General features: G+C 38.9%; 1 non-coding gene across 1 annotated transcript; it reads right to left on the reverse strand.

Moving 5' to 3' along the window:
• Positions 1-13,688: 13,688 nt before the first annotated feature.
• On the reverse strand, positions 13,689-13,763 carry Trnat-ugu. The gene has a single exon. It is a non-coding gene; the product is annotated as a tRNA-Thr (tRNA).
• Positions 13,764-18,102: the final 4,339 nt, after the last annotated feature.

The following is an 18,102-nucleotide window of genomic DNA, read 5'->3' on the forward strand; positions in this document are numbered from 1 at the left end:
CGAATTAGCAAGAATCGGCGTTCGGAAAAAATATTTCGTCCTTCCTCTAATGACAAAGTTCGTCTCTTCTGAAGAAGATAATTGAAAGATATACTGCTTTCAACAAAGGCTAATTAGAAAACATATATTCTTCCCCATAGTTACCAAAAGAAAATGACTTCAGAAAAAAGTGTGTGATTTGCCCCCACAACGTTTTTTATGAAATTTGAAGTAAGAAAAGCTGTAGTGGATCACCGAAAGAAACAAAAACACATCCTGTCTCGACAGCAGTGTCGTGAAAGTAGAACAATTACAATTTCATTGGTAAAGAAATAAACGTTTGAAGAAGACACCCTGATACGGGGAATCAAATTTTGCGAAACAAGTGCTCCTCTATGGAAAATGCAATGGGTCCACATAATAACAAGATCTTTGCCGCGATTACGTGCATGAAACAACTATAACGCCGTGATGTGGAACGTGCATCATCAGTAGACACATCAACAGAGTGAACCCACTTAATATGATTTTCTGTCATGAAGTTGTCTACTGTTTCGAACAAATCTTTTCCTGTCATAACACAATTTATTTCCTGGCAAAAAAATCTACTATCATTTCACTATTTTTTTCGTCAAGAAATCGCACATATCAAATTAAATGGGCTCCTCTTTTGCTATCAACAGCTTCATCAAGCTGCAAACCAAAAGCCCTCCATCTTTTTCATTAATTTGTTTATGAAGATCTCCAAAATCGTGAATTTGACGACTAATTGTAGTGTCAGACAAAGGAATGGGCGAAAGCAGTTTTACTACGCACTTCCAAGCAAAATGGACACATTGTAGTACCACATGGTAGAATTAGTTCTTCTGCAATCGTACTGGCTTTCTTACAGTTTGCTACTCAGTACCAGTAAGCTACAGTGTATTGCTTTATTCGAGATTTTCGCCTGCTTATAAAATGACGATTTTTTTGTTCTTTTATTTGATTCAGTTTCTTAGAAAAACATTATCTTGGTTTGGCCATCTCATTATTACGAACATTTTCTAAATGACGCTTTAATTTGCTAGGTAGCATACATTCGACAGAAAGTACTTTCAAACACGGAACATGCTGTGTACTCTCTTCATTAATAACAAGAGTGCACATGAAACCAAATCTTAAGAAGCTATCGTCACATTTTCTATACCTGCATTTCCTATCTTGATTACTATTTTCATTGTTGTCCTCAGCAAGCTCTCTCGTTTTGCTTCCACTTGACACATTTAAAAACTCTTCCACAGTTTGTCGCCTTTAAAGCTTTAGTAAAATACCACAATGTAGTGGAAGGTTTTGTAGCCTGGCCATGGCTTTTTTTACCATCATAGCAGATGCAATAACTGAGTTTTTGATGTGCTTATTAAACCATTTCATTACGTGCCTTATTTTCTATAAAATTAATAACAGGACATAATTAGTTTGCATCATAGAGATAAGCTTTCAAAATGATACACTTCGCTCAAGGTGCACTGTGGTCTTGTACCATGAACCACAGCTTAAAATAAGTAGACAACTAACATATTGTGAATAAAATTTATTGAACATAAACACAGGGTTAATAAACTGAATACACATAAAAGTAACTGTTCTGTTGTAGTAAAAGAGGCGAAAAATTAATGTTAATAAACATTTAAAAGCTACTAATTAATTTAATGATTTTAAACCGATGTTTCATTTCTATATTTTTAATCTATATTGCCATATTGTTAATGTCTGTTAGAAAGTTTTGTCCATTTCTGCTTAATTGATGTTTCCATGGAAATAAAGTGGAAATCTCAGTTCATTACAGATTCCTATTGCTAGTTATGGAAATAATCTGGGAAAATTTCTTGCGAATTTTCATCAACATCATCTTCTAAAGATCATACAAGTGTTCCACTTAATCTCCCCATTCTTTGAAATTTCACAGATGGGTCACCATAATTTACAGAAACAATCTTTCCCAAAAGGTGTTATCTTGTCTTCTTTGTTTCAAATTTCACCAAAACCCAGTGGCCAGAATGTAGTGCTTCTTGTAAATCTGTGCCTACATCAAACAGAAAATCATTCAAACTCATGTCATTGCCACTATTACCACAGAAATCAGTTGGACTGGAGTCACTGTCTGAAACAATCATCTATAATTTTCTTCTCAGTTTTCGTTCTTGCGGATGTTAAAGTTACTTCGTTCAACATTGACTTCAAATTGTTGAAGAATATTGCAACACTGTGGATATTAAAACTTGTTGAATGAGCAAGGCTCTTGCTTCAGGTTTTCTTAGACTTAGTTATACCATTGTTTAACAGCTTCTTCCCTTTATTTCCCAAGATGAAGGAGTGCTTTTATTCTACAATGTATCAAAATGAAACGTCAATTTTCTTTGCTCAGTTCAAGACAGTCCATAGCGCATTTGGGATGCAGTTATGAGGTAATCAACCAACGTACTTTCTTCCTCACTTTCACTCCACCATTTTTGTAAAAACCGTAATCGGGATTTTTTTAACGTCTCTTGTAATACCAAAATCTTTTACTGCTTTTTTCTCAATGATAGTCCAGCCCTCACAACAGCTGTAGCTTCTACCAGAGCTTCCAATGAAGGTTGTAGTCCTGTTTTACCACCCTTCCCCCTTGGCATCTGTCAAAATTAACAGGCAGCTATTGTAACCAACTTTGTATGTACTTAATAATGAATTGTACATTGGGTCACGATCATGGTATAATACCACCAACTATATCAAGGTACAATTTTCCTCCAACATTCATAAATGGTTTAAATAACCTAATATAGTGAAATGATGAAACGATTCACAGTAAGGCTGTTGAGATAAATACCTATTACAATTATTAACGATTTAAGTTTAATTTTATTTGTACATGTATAGCCTGAATAATGTCGATTTAGCCACATTAGCTGCACAGTTCGAGCTGCCTTGCCACAACTTATGTGGCTCCCCTCGTCAGAGATTTGAGTCATCCCTCGGGCATAGGTGTGTGTGTTGTCATTAGCGTAAGTTAGTTTAAGTCAGATTAAGTAGTGTGTAAACCTAGGGACCGATGACCCCAGAAGTTTCGTCCCATAGGAAAAATAATAACGATTTAACCCTCGAGTAGATGTGCTTCTGTATAAGGTGCGCTAACCATAGATGAAACTGTTTCATTACTGTGATCCCATACCTATTCTTCATTATTGCTTCAGCTCACATGGTGCATTATTTCTACATATAATGTAGTGTCACATGTCCAAGTGAGTAACAATAATATAAAATAAACACGGAGTTAGGTGAGAAAAAAATTTACGATCCATAAAAGAAGATGACCCAGATTACGAACTAGCAGCACAACCCCACAATGAGGCAGTTGTCTATGAGACAATAATCGAATAGGCGGTTAGCTAGCATCTGATGCAACCGCTTAATGCTTTAATTGGGTCATTACTTTGGAGGGTAATGCCTGTCCAGAGCAACAGAATATAATAATGAAAGTTAATTTCATTATTTTTAATTACACAATGCTTCAAGTCATATTGTGTAAGTTTATTTTATCATTATATAATTAAAATAAGGTTAAACTGTGAGTTTGCTCATATATTTTTAACCTGGTAATATAAGGACAACTATTCATTACAAGAGTGCGAAGTACACTGTGCATCAGCTCGTGTTATGAAAAGCAGTGCACCTGCTCGAGGGTTAAGGAATAGTTGGCGATACTCATATCATGGCAGGAAATCTCCAATGTGAAAAAGGCTGAAGCTGGGGAGTAAAGACCAAAGATATATGTTTGGCACTAGACACAAGCCTTTTCCCTGATAATAACTTGTTCAAAACACAACAATGACCACTGGTTCTAAGTGTAACATATGATTCTTCAGCATTGTGATTATGATTTCTTGTGCAGGCTGGCCAACATTTAAAGTGTTGTTCCTCAAAGGCCAAACATAAAATTTCCACAATTGTTTCCTTTGCTATCAGCTGCAAAAGAAATCCATGGCACTCCAGGCAGCCATTTGTAGTGCACCAGAGTGCCATGGGGCACAGGATAAATATCCATCTTTTTTTATGCTCAAAAGTATCTGAATGATCTGAATTTGTCATAGTATGTTCAAAAGTATTTATCCAAAAAATTTACGTAGAGGGTAGATCTTGTAATATTTCCAGATCTAAATTATGTGAGCAAAACAACACACACATACATACATACACAATGCTCATACCATGAACATAGAGGTAAGCAGCTAAAACAACTCAGTTCAGCCATATTTACACTATCAGTCATTGCAAATCTTGTGGAGAGACAAATCAGTATGCTAACCTATTTAGCACATATTCATTCAATAATACCACAAAAAATAATGTTCAGGGGTAACTTATTTTAGGAAGGAAGCTTTCATTACTCAAACAGGCACTGCAAGAATAATATCCAGTGCTCACCCATAGTTATGTAGTAGACATCTGGTTAAGGAGTTAGGCATTTTGACTACTGCTGCACAGTTTATTTATTCCCTCATCAAGTCTGTTGTAAATCACTCACTACAGTTCAGGATATAATTATAAGACTTGCAGAAGAAATGACCTTAATTATTTCCCTCACAGTGTAACAACCAACAGTTAGTTCTACACAGGTTATTTAGGTGAGGACCTTATCAGACCAGAGATGGTTATCAGACTTCCCTCATCTAAGCTTAGCACACCATGTAAAGTCATTGGCCACCACTTGAGTGATTTTAAATTGTCACGTCTCTAAAATACCAAGGACATGTTGTGCACATACATACATTGTATTCCTCTTAACATGAACTTGAGGGTTCTTTCTGTTGAGTATGTGAGTGTCCCCAACACACAACAGATTTTACAAGGTCCTAATGTGTGGAGAGTATGTCATTTTTCACTTTTCTGTAATTGTAAACGTAATTGTTGCAGAAAATACTTGGATGACCGTAGCTATTGTGACGGAAGATAAGCAGACTTTGGAGGCATCCACTCTACTTTGAACTTCTTACCAGATGATGACCACCTGATTGAAACTATATGCAGAAAAATGAAAAAAAGAACGTTTAGGTGTTTTAGTGTGATTACATGCAGAATACAAATGTCTTTGGTGGAAGCTGTGCTGCATGAGTCTAAGATAATCTTAATACAAATGCCACCCATTCTAATGAAGGTCACAGCCAACTGGCAAAGCTCATCAAAGAAAAATGAATGCTTTTCGTAGCTCTACAGTGATAGGTGATAAGAAGTATTTAGATTATATTAATCTCTCTGCAATATATTAATACATTATTAAATTAAACTAAGATGTATATTTTAGTTCCTATAATACCTTGTGTCTACATTTTTACAAAAATTACTGCATTATCCATGCTTTCAATTCCAAAGATGTTTACATGTAATCTGTCACATCTACTGCAAAAATATATTTATAGGGGCAGACAATAATTGCAAATTCCAGAGGTTTGTAGGCTGTCCAGTAAATTCGAATAAGCATCTAAGGAACAGAAGTAGAAATTAATCTATGAAACAACAATTAATGACCACATCAGGTAGAAATCGACTTTCTCTGTAACAAAAACCTGAACCTGGATTTCCTGTCTTTTATGGGTATCGTCTTTCACTACTAGTAGCACACACTACAACAATGAGAATTTGAGAGAACCACAGATATATACACTTGGGTGGCATTATCATTAAGGCAGCTAGTCACCAAAGGAGGAAACCTTGGAGACAGTCCTGGTCATGACAGCAAATTTCATGTGTTGCTTTGTATGTACATCAACACAATCACATGACATCTTATCTGTATTAACATATGTAAGGAAGTAATTCTAAAAATATATGTTGAAACTATTTCACTGACTGGAAGATAACACTTCAATCCCTTTTGTACACAGACTAATGTGGTGGTTAGTCTACTTTTGCTCATTTTCCACTAGGGATCTATTACACACCCATGTGTCTATCAGCATTACAGCCCTACAGTGAAAATCTGGATGGTTACATTGGTTATCACATTACATTCACCATACCTGTCATAACATAAATGTGTTTAATTCTATATACGTGTAGTTACATACAATCTAGAATCATCTCCTGAATCTCACCCTCCTGTAACTGTTCTTTTAAATTCATATTGTACCTGTGATAAAAATAAAACAGACTATAATTGGTGTATTTAAGTACTCATAATTTCCAAATTTTATAAAACTTATAAATTGAACTACATGGTTGTTTCTGTGACTATTCCAACCAAGAATGGTAAGAGAAGACTGCCACATAAGAGGTAGTGGTGTTATGTATCTTTTTCCAAATTGCTCACTTTGTGAGACCTATGACAGACATACATAACATTCAAAAATTATAACTGCCTGAAAATGGGCAGGCCACTTCTCACATCAAGTAAAGAAATACGTAAAGGAGCGAGATATTCCAAGTGCAAAGATGGAGGATGCCCATCGTTATCCTTTTTCCCTTGGGCTAGACTTATCATGGATGCAATGGAGTCTAGCATCATTCATGCGTACTTGCTCAGCTGGCACAGGTATATGGACAGGGATGATTTGCTCAATCAAACATTCTCAGATAAAATAATATGTTTATGGTGTCACTGCCTCCAGAGAAACTTACAATGTGCGTGATTTGGAGGAAGTGACATAATACAGTGTAATAGAAAGGTTTGCTTTGATACAGCTAGGAGGACCAAGTCTAGGCAGACCACGTTTATGATAAAAGAAGTGACGGGCAGAGACTGGAAAAAGACTCAACCCTGACAGAATTTGCTGTTCAGTTCTGTGAGTACCGCAAGATAACACTTGCTACATTTTAAAGAAACTGAAATGGGAACTAAGAGCCAATATTAACTTTTAAATGCGCAATTTTCAAGAATTTGACAGTAACATTAAAATATGATTATTTCTGTTACCAGCAACAAATCGATTTGGGTGTGTTACAAATGTGTCAATACAGACTGTACATCTTGTGTACATTTGTGAGAATATTAAGACCCAAATAACTCACACTGCTGTTGTGTGACATACTGGTTAGCGTTGCTGGTTGGTGTATTGTGGGGCACAGTTTAAATCTAACCACAAGAAATCATTAGTTATTTGTATCTATCATCTCTAGGAATTTCTTGAAATTTCTTATATTTATTATGCCTGTACATTTTGTAATATCTTACATCTGCATAAATACAAGCATTCTGGAATGTTTATATAAGTAAATGCACTCTCAACACAAAAATTCAGTTCTTTTCTGGCTCTATGCTGGTGTTGCTAATGAAAATGCATTCATTGCTAAGTGTTGTACTTCACTGATGACATTGCTTTCGTTCTTGAACGTGAGTGTGGATACATCGTGACATTGTTTGATGGGGACTCTGGTAATTTTAAATATCAGCATTACCATAGCCCCAATTAGTCAATGAAAAGCTATCACTTAGACTATCACTTAGATGGACACAAACAGTACAAGCAGCACATCATTCCCAAGGTCGGTAATACCAATCAGTTTCAAAACAGGGTCAGGTCAGCTGCACAACAAGCATTGATTTACATGCCTACGACGATCATAAGTATTTCATGTCGTAAAAGAGAATTTTCAATCACTTATTGTTATGAGCATCGACAATGCAACCCAGAAGGTGTGTGTATATGGTAAGCCAAACCAGCCTAGGAAGAGCAGAGTAGTGCTGTTAATGAAGAATCATCCTCCACTACAGACAATGCAGCAGATGAAGTAACTATCGAACTGTATGGTCTGACCTGACAAAGGAGCAATTGTGTGTTAGCTGTTCTGCACCTATTTTTGGATGCTTTCAAATCTGAAGAAAAGTCATACCAGTTGGCACCCAGTAAAACACTACAACAAGTGGTCATGTAGATTGTCACCGCCTGAATGACAGTTAATGTGTGAGGAAGAGTGGAAGATTCTGCAAAATGGCATCGTTGAACCTTGTCCTTGATTATCTCCTGTAGTCCTTGTGAAGAAGGAGGACAGAACATGGCGTTTCTACATCGACTATTGAAGTTTGAACAAAAACTACAAAGAAAGGTATATATCAGCAATCACTCCAGCCACCTTCAAATAAACGACTGACAACTTGCTTTGACATCTGAAATGGATCATTTGCCTGCATGACATTTTCGTTTCTTCAAAGAGATTTCAAGAACATCTAAGACATCTGAAAAGTTTGTTGAAGTGTGTTTAGACTGCAAATCTCTACCTGAATCAAGTTCAGTGCTTCCATGCCACCTAAGAAATAAAGCTCTTGTGGCACGTCGTGAACAACTAAGCAAAGCACTAAGTATACGAACTGAACTGACCGGATTTGATAAATAAAACCACTACTGCATGCTGCACTACACTCCTAGGCAGGAAACAGACAACTGATTTTTGGTGTGCATGCGAATATCATCAACTGATTTTTGGTGTGTCTGTAGGGCGATTGTAGGATTTCTTCTGGGAAAGGCCACTTCCCCCACCAAGAGTGCTGCTCACAATCAGTGTGTAGACATGCACTATTTTAAATTATTAATTAATTTTTAATCAAATTTGCCTGAAATCAGAATTTTGGTCCTACCAACACTTTGTTTAGATACTCAAAAACAAGGGCAAATACTAGGATTACTATAAAACTTAGTTCTAAGACCAGTGATGTCAGTAATTCTCTCCTCAAAGTCCTTATCTTGTATGCTAATAATTTTGAATCTCTAGCAAACATCTAATGTTAACAAAGAAATTAGAATTCTTATTCACGTATACAATGTAATAAATCATTACCAGCATCCATTTTGTTTCAGAATTTAATTACACTTTTAATATACATTATAAAGCAACCTTCATTTTTATATTGCACATTAAAGTTGTCATTTAAAAGAAGCACATCACATCAAAATATATCCACATCAATACTAATGAGTAGCGCAATAAGAATTTCTCCAAATTTACTCTACACTAAATATAAACTCTTCCCTCAATCTGAAGTGAGTCTCCATGCAAGAGATATTTTATACGTTGTTGTGAACTGTTATGTATTACAAACAAATTTTCAGGATTTTAATAAAGTGCGTTGCTCATTCCTCCAGTCATATTACTGAAGTATGTCCGTTTTCACAGAATATGGCACAAAAATTAAAGAAACAGTGGTAACGCTTGCAAGGAAACAACACATTGTGGCTGCTGGCATGGTTGATATCCCATTTTTCCCTGTATTTATCCAAATAGAATTTTTGTAGCCCTATACTGCAGTTCCAAGGCTCTCAAAGACAAGGAATCAAATAAAAACGTTACATTCAGTTTCGATTGTCAGTAACAGATTTGCAGTCTGGCACAGTGTAGGAGTGATCTAACTAAGATGCGACTCGATACTATGTGATACTAACTCTTCATTTCTCGAATATGTATGGTAAGACAAACAACAACCACGATTATTCTACCAGTAGGCATAGAATGCCCTGCCTGAGCACACTGGTAGCTCGAAGATTATTCTCTGTAATGTACAATAACGTTTTACCAATGTTATGTGAAATAGAGTTTCCACAGAGCACCCTCTCCCCTCCTGTAGTGCAGAGCACTAGTGGGAGGAGATGAGGTTCTCATTGCACTGCATGAAGATTATAATTCTATAGGTATGTGGGAGGATGCAATGTGTGTCCATAGTTGAATTGTTGTGGGGTGTCCAGCAGCAGAGGAGTTATGCTGAAGTTGCTGCTATAGTAGGTAGTGATGTTCAAGAGACTGTAATGGTGAGAAAGCTGTCGGAAGATTGTCGTGATGAAATGGCTGCTGTGTCGACATAATTACGTACTACATATGAAAGGGTGAACAGCAACTGACAAATACATTCTTGGTGTCATAATCAGCGCGTATACCTTCAATGAAAAGGAAGCTGTCTATCAGTTTGATGCTCAGGTCGTCGGGTTGGAAATTGTTGGTGTCAACCTTTACCACAGTGTCAGCATTGCATGGCTGCGTTGTCATTGTCACTAGTGATGGACGGATCGTCCTGAAGCCTCCACGCCAGGTTGAAGTGGCTTATTGATAATGTTGTCGTTTATCATTGAGAAGTATATGGAAGATACATGTGTTGCGTTTTAGCACATTATATGGACCCATATAAGAAGGCTGCATATCAGGGTGGATTGTATCATTAAGGAGCATGATATGGGTGCAGTCTGTGAGCGCTTTATGGATGAAAACCTTATGGGTCCTGTAAGGTTGTGGAGGCAGAATTTTCAGATGAACAATGTGTTTGTTAACCCTCATAACGTGTGTGAGAAGTTCAGAGGTTGACACTAATGGTACCTGAAACACGAATTCGGTATCAGGAGTGAGCAATTCACAATGTAAGAGTTCAGCAACAGATGCATGGAGTTCTTTCTTGTGTATGGTGTATATGCCTATAAGCACCCGTCGCAATGATTCTTTCCAGTAACCTCCATGGCACATTAGGGCAGCCTTTAATGTGTAGTGCCACTGTTCCAACATAGCGTTGCTTTGCAGGTGGCACACAGTACTTCAGTAATGGTGGGTGCGATAGAGAGTGCATAGTGCAGGAAATAGATTAGAGTGAAACTGTCAGCCCTGGTCATTGGTAAAAGACACAAGGTATCCATAGTGAGCAATCCATGTGTCAATGAAAGTTCTGGCTGTTGACTTTGCCGACATGTTGTACTCAAGAATAGTCCCTGCACATTGTGTGATGTATTCAACAATTGATAGTATATACTGCTAAGGTTCGGATTTGGGAAGGGATCCCATCAAGTCGATGTTGACATGTTGCAAATGCCATTTTAGTATGGCAAATTGTCCAAGTGCTGTTTGTGCATGTTGTCCCACTTTCTTCCCTGACAAGGCACACATCTACATGTCCAGTCTGCAATCTCTCTTGACGTGTGTCCATACAAAACTGACAGTAACAAGTTTTGTCATTGGTCAGACGCCAGTATAAGTTGTGCAGTTGGTCGAAAACGAATTTCTTAAATTGCCAAGTACCAGGGAACGATTTCGATGTTGTGTGATGTCGCACAAGTTCTATCTTCTGTGTATGGTGGAAGGTGTTGGGAGGTGGTTTTCCATCTTCAGGTTCGTGGTTCTGTCGTTGAGTAGACCTTGTATTGGTGGTCTATCTTCCTGTTGTGCTTCTGTGAACTCATCATAATAGATATTTGCAGAGATAGCATTGATGCATGATAAGAAATCAGTGACAACATTGCCGCAATCCTTGAGGTGCTATACATTTGTCGAGAACTGTGCAATGTATGTGGTTGAAGTGTCAGAAACGGTTTGGACATAAATCTTTTGTTGTGTCAGAAACTGAATCCGCTAGGAACCGGAGGTTTGCGTAGATAATTAATGGTCTACTTCCGACATTGTCCTTTAACTGGCGAATTGCCTCAGAGACTGTAAAGAGTTCATGGTTGTAAGTTGACCATTTGTTTTGAGAGACAGTGAGTTTCCAGGGAAAGAATCTGAGCACTTGTTGGATGCCTGTCACCTCTTGCTGGAGGACTGCACTGACTGCAAAGTCGCTCACATCTGCCATTACCGATAACTGTATGTAACGGGGTGGATGCACAAAAGTTCCAATGAGAGAGAGGCAGTCTTTTAGTTTTTCAAAAGCTGTCTGCATACCAATAGCCCACTGCTGTTTCTCGTTTCTGTTGGTGTTTTTGCCTTTTAGTACCTCTGGTAGTGGGACATCTGCATGTAATAGGTAACACTGGTGGAATTTTATCATCCCCAGGAGGCAATATAAATTCATGATAGCCTTGGAAAACAGGCAGTTTATGGATGTGCTCTGTTTTTTGTGATGTTGGCGTTATCTACATGACCCATGAAGATAACATTATTTGTGGTTATCGGATTTTTTCAACCTTCATAATGACGCCATTTGTGGAAAGAATATTAAAAACTTGTTTGTGGTGAACCTCATGGTTGCCGTTACCTCACAAGAACATGAGGATATCATCCAGGAAATTGTAACAAAAGGATAGCTTGAAAATGAAACTGTCTATAAACCGTTGCCACATCTGTGCTGCATTTTTGATGCCATACAGCATAAAAAGATATTGACACAGGCCAAGTGATATAATGATTACTGTGTTTTGAATATCTTCCAACTACATCATCGTTTGATAATAAGCTCATTCGCAGTCCAGAGCACTGAATACAAATGTGTCCACGAGATAGTGAGTAATGTCCTGTATATTGCATATGAGGTAACTTAAGGGTTCTGTAGTCACCAGTAGAGTACTGTCTGTCTGTGGCGCTAGTTTGATAGGTGAATCCAACAGGTTGCCTGTGGAACTAACATTTCTGCTTTTGGTAGTTCATCAACCGCTGCTTTCACTGTTTGGGGTTTATTTGGTGGAAGCCGCTGTGGTATGTGTTTAACAAGGGGCCCCTGCATCTTAAGGATCTAGCGTACAGTGCTGTTTGTGGCGGTACATTGCGCAACAGACGCTTAAAAAAGCTCTGTGGGTGGCTGAAGATGAGGATAGGATGCAGTGAGCGTGAGGTGCATTTATGTGAGGAACACATTACTGACCTCGTTGATACGTAAAGGATGCACAGGCAGTGGCACTTCCCGCGAAGCAAGTGGAGGTGCTTCATGGGTGTTGTGTCCTGGTGGTGAAGTTATCATCAATTGCCAGAGTTAGTTGCTGGTTTTAGAGATGGTGTCATGTTGTTGTAAGCTCATTGGATGTCTTTTTTATTGCCAGTCATAGTATTTCGTTATTCTCTTGGAGATTTAGAGACCTTAACCAGGCATTGACATAGTAAAATTGGTTTTGTTGAATCTGTTTGAGTAAGGTGATGCAGTCGAGGAGGTGATGATAATGTTGAACCGTTTCAGTTGTCTGTCGCTTGTCGTTGAAGAAGGTGTGGTGATGCTATGTCGCTTCTGAGAAAGGTCTTGGTCAATAATCCCATGGAATACGTAGTCAGTGTCATGCAGGATTAGTGTGCCATTCGATAAATCCCATAGTAGTCTATAACAGTGGAGGAAATCACTTCTAAGAACAGGTTCGTTACCTGCTGCAATTTGGAAATTCATTGTAGATGTCGTTCTGAAAGCCAGACCTAAGATGTGTGTTTTGGAGCTGTAAACAGTGACTGAAGAATTGTTCACTGTGCAAAACTGCATGGTTGTTTTGCTGTAGGCTGTGGCATTTGAGGTTAGGGGTACTGCGCTAGTGTGTGAGCCTCAGTGAATTAAGCAGTATCGCTGTCCAAGTTGACCCAGGATATAGGGCTTGTCCTTTTCCATATTGATGAGGCATGCAATGAAACCTCAACACTTGGAACAATGTGACTTGAATTGTTATAGCAGGTCGGTACACCTGTAATGAATCATGCAAGTCTTTTGGGTGACCGCAGGGTGAGGGACAGTTATGCACAGTGTCACTGAACTATTCATGATACCAAAGTAGTGTGGGGTGGTGATAAGTGTGGATCAGAGTTGACAGCAGTGTGGGGGTCACTGTCTCATGTGGAACTTGTGACATGGTGGTCTGCAACAGTTGGGTGCAGTCGGGCCAGTGCAGTAGATACAGAGAGCAGTTGTTGGTGAGACTGGTGCTGCTGGCTGCGTGCAGTGGCATTGTTGTCAACTAAATCTTTACAAAATTAGAATTATATTAATACCTTCAGCTGTTGACGGGTGTTGATATATATCAATGAGGACAGGTAAAACTGTGTGCCCTGACTGGGGCTCGAACCCAGGATCTCCTGCTTACATGGCAGATACTCTACCCATCTGAGCCACCGAGGGCACAGAGGATAGCACGACTGCAGGGACTATCTCGCGCACACCTCCCATGAGACCCACATTCTCACCTTGTGTGTCCACACACTACATTCGTAGCGTCCCACCCCAACACACTCATTACTTGTGGAAGACATTCTTACCAAGTCCCGTAAGAGTTCAGGGAATATGTGTGCATCTGTACAGAAGAAGAAGGTCATGGTCGGTATTGCCAGAACAATATACTTATATGGATATGGTGTCTGTTCCAGAAGGATTAAGATAATGTCACGAATCACATCTGTGTGCTCATTGAGGATGGTGAGAAGTGTGATAAATTCAACTGTGTCATTCATGGTGTTGTGGATGGCGAGAATGATACCCACTGTGGTGAGCTATACGATGGGTTAATCTGAGATAAATGCTGGACGTTTAGGTCGGATGCCAAGAGGTGAGAGGGTATTATCAGTGGTTGGTTGAATCTATGTCAGTGGAAGAGTGTGCAGTGCTACTGCAGGTGATTGTCCTGTCACTGGTTGGTAGCATGAGCAAACAGTGTATTTGTATAAGTGGTTCTGTTGGCACCACCTCGAAATTTAGTTCATTCAATATGGTACGATTGTCATTCAGGTTAGGTGATTGTGTGTACAATTGATTGAGTGATAGAGGTTCAGAATGTACCATGAGCAAACTTATAGCGGTGTCAGACTAACATCATACACTAAGTCTGCTCTATTTATTGTTCAGCCTTGATGTTGGTTGTCAGTTCACTGCACTGGTGAGTGTGACTGTCACTTCTAATTGCAACACTTTGTTGGAAAGCCAGTTGTAGATCACTGAATGCCAGTGTTGTTGGTGAACAGTGTTGTTTGTGAACATTGCAAAGTGTGTTGCATAAGGTCTACACATCGACTGTATTGTTGTTGTGTAATATCCGTGTTGGTATGCATTTTCCATACTTCGTGATGGTCATGACACACAAATGTAGTTTGGTAGGATGTGGGAGGGGTATATCTAAGATACTACACAGTACGATATGATAATATCTCTTTATTGCAGGAATATTATATGGTAAACTGATTGTTCTACCAAAAAGCATAGAATGCACTGTCTGATCACACAGCCAGGTCAAAGGTCGTTCACTGTAAAGTAGAATCTCCTGTCAGCGATGTTAGATAACATGGAGTTATCACAGATTCAACTTAAAGGCCATATCTTTCAGTCCACCATATAGGAAATAAATTTGACACTGACTGAGGTGCACAGAATTTCCAATGACAAGAAATGAATTACAAGTCTGGAACTATGAAGAGTTAGAACATATGTAGGTCAAACAACAGTAAATCAAAACGACACCCAGTGGAAAACAAATGATTATCAATTGCTCCAGGTACTATGTAGGAGTGTCACAAGCAATACTATCATCCTGTGAACACTATGGGAAACAAATTTCGCTTACCCACATAAATTGGAAGTTCAGTATTATGATCAATAAAGGAAACTAACTGTTGTAAAGTAAATTTGGCCAATAAAACTAATTGACTACATTCAAACAATTTTACAACATGAAGGAAAAATGGAGCTCAAATCTTCCACTAGCTTAATGCCTGATTTATCTTAGGAAAACTTTAATGAATACTATAATCCAAGGGGTTTGTAAGTGTACTCGTTTCAATATAGGTACGAACTTAACAGAATTTGTATATTTTTCACATACACAGCACTTGAAATACATAATCTCTAAACCCACACATCAATATGTACTGTATTCACCGCATTATTTAGTTTATACTGACTGGCACAAAATGAAAATCAGCAGCCTATGAAGTTTATTTTTATCAGGCAATAATTTTACATGCATTATTATCACAACTATTTTTTTTTATTATCCTCATTTGGTGGAACTATTGTCATCCTGGGATCTTTATTCATTCACTAAATGACAACAGACATACTTAATGTGAAATAAATATTCTTGGTTATTTCAAAAATTAATATTTATTCATTTTATCCTACTAAACTAATTACTGAAACTATGTATACATGATGACTCTTCTGTTTAGTTTTGCTATCATGTGACGCTCAATCCCAGTGAAAATCAAATTTACATTGGAGCTCTGCCTGGACACGTAACTTGTTCACATCTGTCCACAAAGTTGTCCCATTACCATCACACAACGCTACTTTGAAATGTATGCATTATTATACACTGCTGTTAACACACTTTTTGCTTATCTGTAGAGTAGAATGGATTACATGAATAGTCGATGTATTTAGAACATTCACAATAAATGTAGCATAATTAATACCTAATGGATAATTTTTCCCCTTACATTCCCATATAACTAACATTTGAAATGATGTAGCTACTGTTGGCACTTGAAACGAAAGCACTGAAGACCATTGTAAGAAATTCCACACTACAATCAAGAGTAGCAGTACATGAGATCATAGCAAGCACTATTCTTGTTCCTGGTCATCTATTAACAATAGTTATTATTTCACATAGGCTATGCAAATCAGTACAACCCTTGTAGAACTCCAGTATATAATACTGACAGATAATGAAGTACACCATACATAGAGTTTATGACAACACCTTTATCAAGTACAACCTAATAGATATATCCATACGCAAATGTATGCTGCAAAGTTGCAGACCAAACTGCTCAGTCACAGGGAGTCTGCATTTTGCCGCTTGATGGTCAGCGATTTTGTTGCTCCCACAAGGAATTGCCCCCTCCCCCCTTCACTGGAATAAGCTAACAACTCGGAGAGGGACGTTGCCACAAGTTTTAGTTGTATGCCGTAAGATATACAGTTTGTGATCTCTGAGATGGCGCAATAAGGCGTAGCCAACACGAGGAAGCATTATCGCTGAAGGGGGCAGACAGAGTGGAAGTTTGGCAATTGCAGCTAGTGGGAATACCTCATGAAAGTGGTGTTTTTCAGTGTCGTTTGAAGTCTCACAGCTTATTTATACCCCTTCACTGATTAGATGAGCACCAGCAACAGTAAGCTGGAGATTCTCAGGGCAGAAACACTGCACATCCAGGCACACTTCGAAGGGGAAGAAGAGGGTGAAGCATTAGGCAGGGAGAGCTCAGAAGGTGATGAGGTTTCGATAACTCTGGGTCCATCATTGGGAGTCCAGACCAGTTTAAGGATGCTGAGAGAGACAGTGACCAACTTGGCACACAGCAAGATATTGAAGGTGTGAGCACTGTGGCAAAGCACTTTAAGTGGGACCGAGTGAAGAGGTTGAAGGGACACATGTGTCATGTCATCAGGAAGCATGACAAAGTGGCAATCTGCAAGATCTTCAGAGTAGAGTGGAGGGGTGGAGGTATGTGGAATTGGAAGATGTAATTTCTCACTCAGTCGACATGGGTTGACAGGGGAATTTTCAAGGAGGGAGGTTGGTACAAAACGAAATTGGCTAGGAGTCACAATGTCTCACTGTAAAGCAGCTTATCAAGTGAGTTGACTGGTTCATGCTTTATGAGCCAAGCACACACCAAAAGTATCGAGGGGATACACTAGGGCCGCCTTGAGGGTAGAGTGCGACCTCTATGAGCACATTGCATTGTGGCTGACATGCAGTTGTACTGTAATGAGTGACGTCGCATGATTTGCAATGTTCGAGGATCAAGGACGATTCAAACTGTCTGACTTAGTCTATGGTGATGGATGACGGGCATCCAAAATGAACGAACCAGGTAGATAGCAGAACACTCGCAACAGTCTCAGCCATAACGTCTAGAAGGGCAGTCACCTCCACCCGCTGTGTCACGTGGTCAATGACCGATAGGATGTAATGGTAGCCCGTTAAAAGAGGCAAGGGGCTACAAGAAGGATGTGTACATACTGGGACCAACCCTTCACCATTTCAAAGTGGCCTACAAAAGGCTGGGTGCGTCGTAATATTTTGATTCGTTCACAGGAAACATAAGTTCTTGTCCTCAACTTAGGGTCCTTCTTGATTTTCAGCTAAACAAAAAGCTTGATGATAAGGCTTGTGGTAATCATACTCCAAGATGTGCAAGAATGTGATATTGATCGAAGTTCAGGCAATGGAAAGGCTGAGGGACAAGGGAGCCTGTCCGGTTCTGTGATGTGTCAGAGAACTGGACAAGCTGCAATATGACCTTGATTTGGATGTCCTCCCGCAAGTAGTGCACAGTTTCATAAAGTGCTAAGAGATCTCTGTCGAAACCAGGCTATTTGCATCACGATTGGGTAAACTTGCGGGAAAACAAGTGTAGAGGCTGTTGGGATTCATTTACTTCCTGTTACAGTAGAGTGCCAATGGCCAGGCCCTTAATATCCACGGTAACTGAGAGTTGGGCGACTGGGAGTGGATGCAT

This window comes from Schistocerca piceifrons, chromosome 11 (genome assembly GCF_021461385.2).
Source record: "Schistocerca piceifrons isolate TAMUIC-IGC-003096 chromosome 11, iqSchPice1.1, whole genome shotgun sequence".
NCBI lineage: Eukaryota > Metazoa > Arthropoda > Insecta > Orthoptera > Acrididae > Schistocerca > Schistocerca piceifrons.